We start from the raw sequence: 9,420 nt of genomic DNA on the forward strand, positions 1-9,420 counted from the left end.
TTACTTATGATTTACTTTCCTTTATATGTGCATGAGTTGCGAATATTGTTTGTGAACAACTGGATAACCTCGTTATTTCTGTGTTCACAATCTAGCGCTAGAAATAGGGACTCTTTTCCGGTAAAAGATCTTATCCTGTGATTTTACCCATTTTTGGCTCCCCGTGCTATTCTTTAAATAATAGTGTTCGGATTTAAGCTGACAGTCAAAATCGTTCTTTCAAAAGCAATTTTTTTCACATGATTAAAATTTATTATATCCGGATTTAAGTAATACTTACAGATTTATATTTTCTTAGTAAGTTATCCTTGTTTTCCAAGCTCAAAACTCACAGATCTATGCATTTTCTAGAGTTTTCCATGTTTCCCGAATTCAAAACTTATGGATCTATGCTTTCCTTAGAATGCTGTACACATTCCATGTTTAAAACTTAAAGATCGGTACTTTTCTTAGAATTTTTCACGTTTTTCATACCTAAAATCGATCGATTTGCACTTCCCTTAAAAATGGTTTTCAGATCCGTGAATAGATCTATGTTTATAATTATTGGATCTTCCCTTTCGAATTTTTTCTCCTTTCACGATCCCTCTAAAGATTTTGGTGAAGTTATGCTTATGGCCTTCACATTCGAATTAACTTCACTAACGGGACACACATGGATGTTGGATTTTCGATGATGTTTTACCTGTGCAGGCAAAAGGATCGAAGATGGAAAAAACGAAGGATGTGGGAAAAACCAAGGCATCGTCCAAAGAAACACCAAGGACAACAACGGTTATGACATACAATAAACAAAAGTGTGAGAAGACGAAGGTACCAAACCAGAAGCCAGATACAGCGGAAATCACCTCACCTCTAGACGACAACGTAGTAGCAGCAGCGGCACTCAAAGTTATGGCAGCCAAAGCTGAAGCAGCAAAGGCGGCCGCAGCTTCCCGTGCTCACCTACAACGAGAAGGATTTGCAGAATCAACGATGCATCAGCCAGCCCTTGGGATGCCGCCAATGAACGATCAGAACTAAGCTCTGCCAACTGCACAACCGACGCCTCCACACGTGGAATTGCAGTTGCTGAATTCCGACCCAACCCATCCCTTAATCTAAACAGTTGATGAAGATCACACTATGGCTATTAGGGGGCAAGGGCGGGTCAGAACTCCGAACCAAGGATCGAATCATTCCCCTCAGCTGATAACAAAGCTCGAAGAATTAAAGAAGAACCAGAAGACGTATGCAGAAGTTGTGGCATTACTAGCTCGAGAGAATCAGGAGCTCAAGGACAAGATTTCCCAAAGCATTGGAGTAGCGCATCAACACGACGAAGCAAATTCTAAAGCACCAGAACCGAACCATGACCGAAGGATCGTCGTGACAAATCCCGATCCATTGAACCGAGGAGCAACAAGAGGAAAAAGGTCATCCGACCCCGATTACGTGCCAGAGAATTCTGACTATTTTTTTATAGTGAGAACCTAAGATCAGAACGATCAGTAGTCCGAAAAGACCACCGACGTGCAATGGAGGACCTCCGTGCTGAAATGATGGAATAAATCAAGCAACTGAAAGAAAGAAAAGGAGGAGGAAGACTAGAAGAGGTGATGAAAGAAGCCAACACCACCCCATTGGTTCCACATCTGGCCAGGGATCTCATTCCTCAAAAGTGCCTAATCCCAGCGTTTGAGTGCTACGATGGATCCAGCGATCCCGCGGCCCATCTTCGGTATTACAATCGCATGCTGGCACGATGGGTTCAAGACAACGCAGTCCTCTGCAGATATTTCCCTTCAAGTTTGAAAGGATCGACCCTATCTTGGTTCGATAACTCTCACCCAACTCCATCGACTCCTACGATCAGCTTACTGAGAAGTTCTTAAGAACATATATATACAACAAGGTTGTTAACGCAGGGATGGACATGTTATTCTCGTTGGCAATCCCCTACAAAGAAACAACCAGGGAATATACTGACAGATGGCACAAGATTTGCCAGGAAATAAGGAACGTAGATCCGGTGGTCAGCATTAACTGCTACAAGTGGGGATTGGATAGGATGAGCCCGCTATTTGTCGAGATTCATGCAAGTGTTCCCACGATCGAAGGAGACCTTCGAGTAATCATCGAAAAGCACACCAGGATAGAAGAGATCTAACAGAAGCTGAACACCAACTACACTCGCATCCTAAGGGAAATCAAGGATCGGGAAAACCTAGAATGGCCATGGTCCAAAGGAAAACATCCCCCAAGGACCGAGAATTCAAGGGATTACTGTGAATACCACTGCTTCAACGGGATCAAACCGAGAAATGCAAGAATCTCAAGATAATGATCCAGAAGCTAATTGACGCTGGTGACCTCAAGAAATACATACAAAAGACAGAAACTGAAGAGAGGGCTAAGCGAAGCAAGCAAGTCCAACTCCCCGAAGGAAATCGAAGCATCAACACCATCTCATGTTCCGAAGCTACTGGACCATCGCTGACTGCCCAGATAGGGAAAAGGTTAATAAAACAATTCGAGGATTATTGCGAGTTGTATAAGATCGATGGGGTAGAAGTAGACGAACATGAGCAGTGGATGAACGCACCTATGACTTTCGATGCCGAAGATATCTATGAAGACATGGAAGACCACAACGACCCCTTGGTCCTCACATTACCTGTGGAGGGATGCAATATCAGGAAGATCCTCATCGACGGAGGAAGTTCGGTTAATGTTCTGTTCTACGACACGTTCAAGCGGATGGAGTTGAACGACGAGCAACTAATGTCTTCTTATTACACCATCTACGGATTCAATGGGCACCGAAAAAACCCTTAGGAGATATTGTTTTACAAGTGGATGCTGGACCTATGAAGGTCGATACTCGATTCAGTGTAGTGGACGCTCCTTCCCCCTACAACGCCATCATCGGCCGAAGATGGGTGCACAAGATCAAAGGAGTAGCGACGACCTATCATCAGTACCTTAGATTCCAACACCCGAAGGGGTAATGGAAATAAAGGAATATCAGGTCACCGCTCGAGAATGCCAGGCTATACAAAATAAACTCAATAACGAACAAGATGAGGAGCGTAAATCCCGAAGAAACCGAAACAAAGAGGCTGCCAAGTAAAAAACAATTTACCTTTATCTCGAAGAAATCTCCGGAAAAAGTCTGACGAAGGAAAGCATCGTTCTAAACTCCGAAGCAAGAACCTCAACAGCTAAGGGGGTTGAAGAGCCTACAAAATAGCAATTATAGAACGTCCCTCTCCTAGGGGAACCAAAGCCTACATTCACATATGTGGAACCCGTGAAGGAGATCAATATAGGGACCGAAGAGAACCCGAAGATGATCCAGATAGGGACTTTAATGGATAAAGAAAGAGAGATAGCTCTAATCAAGTTAATCATGGAATACGCGGACATATTTGCGTGGAAATTAGGAGACATGCCAGGAATTAATCCGAAGATAATTCAACACGAACTTCGTAAAAAGCCGGGGACGCCCCCCTTCAGGCAGAAAGTACGAAAGGTAGCACCGGAGTACCACCAAGCAATTGAGAAGGAGCTACGCAAATTGTTAGAAGCAGGATTCATCAAGGAAGTCAAATATCCAACGTGGATATCGAACATGGTCATAGTGCCAAAGAAGAACGGAGGAGTAAGAATATGCTTCGATTTCACCAACTTCAACAAGGCATGTCCGAATGACAGTTACCCGCTCCCAAGCATCGATCAACTGGTGGAAGCCATCGAAGGATACGAAGAACTATCATTAATGGATGGATATTCAGGGTACAACCAAGTATCCCTTGCAGAAGAAGATCAACAACATACAACATTTTACACCCCGCACGACCTCTATTGTTACACAAGGACGCCCTTCGGACTTAGAAATGCAGGGGAAACATACCAGAGGATGGTTGATGCTATCTTCAATCCTTGGATCGGGAACACCCTAAAAGTCTATGTTGACGATATGCTTGTCAAAAGTAAGTTGCGGAAGGACCACCATCAAGACCTGAAGGATATTTTCGAAGCAATGAGGAAGCACAGCATGAAAGTAAATCCGAAAAAATGCACATTCGGCGTCACCTCAGGGAAGTTCCTCGGATACCTAGTAACAAAGAGGGGCATCGAAGTAGATCCCGCAAAGATCCAGGCCATCATATAGATGCCATCTCCCAAGAACCTGAAAGAAGTCCAAAAACTCAACGGATCCTTGGAGGCTTTGGGTAGATTCATTGCCAGGTCATCGGAAAAATGCAAACATTTCTTCAACATCCTCAAAAAAGGGAGCAAGTTTGAATGGACCGCAGAATGAGAAGAAGCTTTCCAGAAGATCAAAGAATATCTAGCCACGATCCCGATCCTACAAAAGCCCGATCCCGATGAGGTATTGGCTCTCTATATAGCAGCAAAGGAGGACGCAGTCAGCGCAGTATTGGTCAAGACGAACACGAAGATAGAGCAGCCAATTTATTATGTCAGCAAGACTCTCAACACGGCAGAAAGAAATTATACGAAGATCGAGAAGCTCATCTTGGCACTAGTATGGGAAACCCAAAAGCTAAGAACCTATTTTTTGACTCACTACATTCGTGTTCCGTGCAAAGCACCGTTGGAGGCCGTTCTCAAGAGCGCTGGGAAAGTAGGAAGGATAACAAAATGGAATACTCATCTCGATCAGTTCAACATCATCCATGATATCCAACATTCCCAAGAATCGCAGGTCCTGGCGGATTTTCTAGCAGATTTACCCCTGGACAATGATGAGGAAGTGAGGGGCATACCAGAAGCAGAGGACGGGAAAGATCCAGTCGATGTTCTCGAACCCACAAGCCAAAGACGATAGGAGGTCTTCATTGACGGATCAAGGAATAAGAAAGGTGCGGGCATATTCATCGTAATCACCACCCCCACTGGAGAAAGGATCGTACATGCGCTGAGGTTGGAATTCAAGGGGCATACCAACAACATCGTAGAATACGAAGTTGTGGTACATGCTCTTCATTTAATAATATAAACGGGAATAACCGATGTACGCCTGACAAGCGATTCAAAACTAGTCATACGACAAATAGGACTAGAATACAATGTTTGCGACAAGACCCTTTCAGCGTACATGGCCCTGGTCCAGACTTTCACATCCTAAATACCTAGCATCAAGTTCCGGCACTTATCCAGAAGAGACCTCAGGCATGCTGATGCTTTAGCATACATATCCTCCATGTTGAAGGATGAGAGCGTCAAGGAAATCAAGATAACGAGAGTTACGAGCCTTCGATTACTCCACAGAAATCCTTCGCTACAAATCGTGAAGACGATGTAGGGGAGGATATCGCTGACGAAGATGTAGGGGAGGACGCCGACGACTTCCACGAAGATGACATTATGACAAGGGAAACGAAGATGAGGTCTTCAGCAACGAGGAAGATTGGAAAACCGAGGTTCACCTCTACCTTGAAGAAGGTTCGCTGCCTACGGACTTGAAGCAAGCCAGAAAGATACAATCGAAGGCGGGGATATACGATCTTCGTGATGGAGTCTTGTACAAGAAATCCTTCCTCGGACCACTACTACGATGCCTATCAAGAGATAAAGGGACATCGTATTTTGAATGATATCCATTATGGGGACGCAGGTAACCATAGCGGAATGAGATCACTGGCGTATAAAGAAAAAATGGAGGGATACTATTGGCCACAAATGATATGAGATGCTGCTAAGATGTCCAGGAGATGAAAGGAATGCCAGCGGTTCGCTGAGAAGATTCATGCTCCTGCGACGAAGCTGAATTCTGTAGATAGCCCTTGGCCCTTCTCAAAATGGGGCATAGATATTGTTGGACCCCTGATCGAAGGGTCAGGGAAAAGACGATTCTTGATTGTAGCCACAGACTACTTCAGCAAGTTGTTAGAGGCCAAGCCCTATCTAGAATCCGAGATGTGTATGTATTCACATTCATCTTTCAAAACATCATTTGTAGATTTGGCATCCCCGCGGAAATTGTCTCCGACAATGGCAAGCAATTATAGGGGAAGAACATAGACATGATCTTCGATACTTTCAAGATCAAAAAGAACAAATCGATCCCTATCTATCCCCAGAGTAACGGCCAGGCTGAAGATACCAACAAGACCCTCGCTCTCATCCTCAAGAAATAACTGGACGAACACAAGGGACGGTGGTGTGAACAACTACACAACATGTTATAGGAATACCGAACAACACGAAGGTATGCTACAGGTGAATCACCGTTACTCCTCACTTATGGGGCCAAAGCAGTCATCCCAACATAAATCATCATTCCAACCACAAAGACCGAAGCATGGGAAAAGAACCTCACAACGGACATGATGTTGGAAAGGCTCGATGATCTGGAAGAAAGGAGAGGGGCAGCGTTACAGAGTATGGAGAATTACCAACGAAGATTAGCAAGGGAATACAATAAGAAGGTTAAGCTTAGAAACTTTGTAGAAGGACAGTATGTGCTGAGAAATATACCCCAATACCAGCGAGAGAAAAAGTGGGGCAAGTTAGCACCAACATGGGGAGGACCTTTTGTTATACATGATATCGCAGGAAATGGATCCTACTACTTGCGTAACCTGAAAGGAGAAGTCCTCAGACACCCGTGAAATGCGAAATACCTCAAGCCATACTATCCATAAAAGCAACGCAGTTCTGCATCTGCGTGAAGAGCACCAGAAGAAGAAGACAGCGTACCCGCTTGACATGTTTCTATCTCTGGACGAGGAATCGCAGACCTCACCTGATCAATCAAACAAGCCTTTTGTAAAAGTTCTATTGGGGAAAGTAAAATCTCTCGGGACTCCCCTAACAGCGTCTATGAGTGTAGGACCATGGGGAAGGTTTCCAGCAGAAAGAGATACCCAACCAATCAAAAAGGAATCAGTTCAGTGGAATGAGTGCATGTAAATACTTCAATAACGCATTACATATCCGGGAATGCTGCATTAACCCCCGCCGTTTGGTAATCCTCTGGCCAAGAGTTAGCCAGCGGGGTGACATGTCCAAAGTCAGTAACGAAGGTGCTTATCTTCGTTATTTCCATCAAACACTTTCTACTAAATTTATTTATTCTTTCAACTAGATTTTCTCATCGTATAAAAAAGTAATTGAAGTAACCATGCAGATAAATCCTAGTCATATATAACAAACAAACGTTGATCCATTCCATAAAAGTTGATTACAAGTTCGGGAAATTAAACAAGAAACACTGAAAACACACTAAAAAAGGGTTTGAATCCAAGTAATCAACAAAGATCAACTTTATTTTACAAATATGGCAATCTACCTCCTCTTGGAAGAATGGACGTTATCAGCGGGATCCTTCTTATGAGACGAAGGGACACTTCCGCCGGAAGAAGGACCAGAAGAGTAAGCCAAAGGCTCGGGCGTAGGATGACGAGGGTAGTTCTTCACGATGTTATGATCTTTCAGAAGACTCTGTTTGATCCTGGTCAAGGTCTTGTTAATTTCTTCGGACAGTTGACAACGAGCCTTGTGTGCAATAACGGTGGCCCTAAGTTCAGATTGCGATAACAAAGACTGCAGTCGGGCTATATCCTTAGCTGCCTCCTTTACTGCTACGTCCCGAGACCCAGCCAAACCCTCATAATACTTAGTCTTACCCTGCTGCTCCACTAAGGAAGATTAAGCCTTTTCAAGCTTTTCATTTGCAAGGTTAAGCTGTCCCTCGATCTCTGAAAAAGAAGAAGTAATTAAGTTAGAAAAATAAAGTTACGAAGCCATTCACGATCAAACAAATATATACCTTCGACTCTAGCCGAAGCAATTTCATATTCATTAACTACAGCGTCCCGTGCTTCGTCAAGAAAATCATACTCGTCCGAAATTTTCTTATAATCCGATTGAAGATTTGTGAGAGAAAATTGACACTCATCCAACTCTACCTGCTTCATGGAGTCTAGATGATGGAGGCGGTTAACTTCGTTGCTCATTTCTTCTATCCCCTTAGTAAGACTATATATATCGACTTCAAGATCCTTCTCAGATCCAACTAAACGAGCCACATCGGTCCGAGAAGCACTTAAGGCATTACTAAGAGCATGGGCCTCAGCTCTGGCGTCATCCCTTTCTTGAACAAGTCGTTGTATATAATCCTTGACGTCAGGGTCATGATACGAACGACCTTGGCGCAACTCTTCTTCCAAGTTTATTACCTTGGTCTCTAAACGAGAAATATCCTCACGATCCTCACGAGTCCACAAGAGAGCACCGTTGAACTGGCGACAATCCACATTATACTTATTCTGCATATCAATCATTTGGATCCGCCTATCTCGCCACTCAGCCACCTGGACATTATGCTCATCGGCCCGTGCATTCCATTTTTCAGCCTCATCCTTAATTTTCTCCACCAACTCTTTGATCCGAGAAGCCTGATGAAGCCTCTCGCCATGAAGCCATGATAATTCTTTGTCTCCGACCGCTGGAGGTAGGGCCGTCTAATTCATAACGAACCATAAAAGACGAAGAAGGAAGAAAAATCGAAGATACAAACCTTTTGACGACGCAACTTCAGTTTGGGCCTTCTCCAAGGCATCCTAAAGAGAAGCCACCTTTTGACGAAGCTATGCTTCTGTAGCACCAAGTTGTTGCTTCTCTTTCAACTTCTCCTTCAACTCATGTATCTCCTTTTCCTTGGCATCAAGGCTTCCTTCAGCATAAGTTAACTCTTCCTCTATATGACGAAGCTTTGCCTCCATCTTGAGGGACTTCGCCTTAAAGAACTGGTACAGAGTATGATTACAATGCTCACTCCTCATCAGTTGTGTTAATAACAGACAAGTAGAAGATAATCAAAATAAGAACATCAAAAACACTAAACTAAGGAATCACGATGATTTACCTCAAGAACGCGCTGCTGAGGGAAACCGTACTGGTAACCATCAGCTATGACCATCATATCAGTTATGGAAGAAGGAGGGTCGACCAACAGACTAGTTGAGGTAGCACCCAAGTCCTTCTCCCAGCTCTCTGCAACATCATCATATGATGCCAGCTGCATTTTCTGACTAGTAAAAGCGTCAGAATTTTTCTCACCAGGAACTGTAGGGGAAGGGTTAGGAACACAAATCAAGCATTTCTTCATCAACCAATCGAAGGTTGCATCATCCCCACTGTGCATCACCACCTTCTCGAAACTCCCAGAGGAGGTACTACTAGCGGTCTTCTTCCCACTAGGGGCATCCCCTACATCAGCAGCGATCCATTGACCACCAGAAGTAAGGCCTTCTTCAGCTACGAACCTTTGGCCACCAGCGACAAGTCCTTCTTCAACTTTGAACCCTTGGTCACCAGCATCGATACCTCCATCAGCAGCGGATTTTTAACCAGCAGAGGTTTTCCCGGCTTCGGCCGCTTTAGCAGCACGATTCTCGGTATCAT

Source organism: Papaver somniferum, chromosome 10 (assembly GCF_003573695.1).
Source record: "Papaver somniferum cultivar HN1 chromosome 10, ASM357369v1, whole genome shotgun sequence".
Lineage (NCBI taxonomy): Eukaryota > Viridiplantae > Streptophyta > Magnoliopsida > Ranunculales > Papaveraceae > Papaver > Papaver somniferum.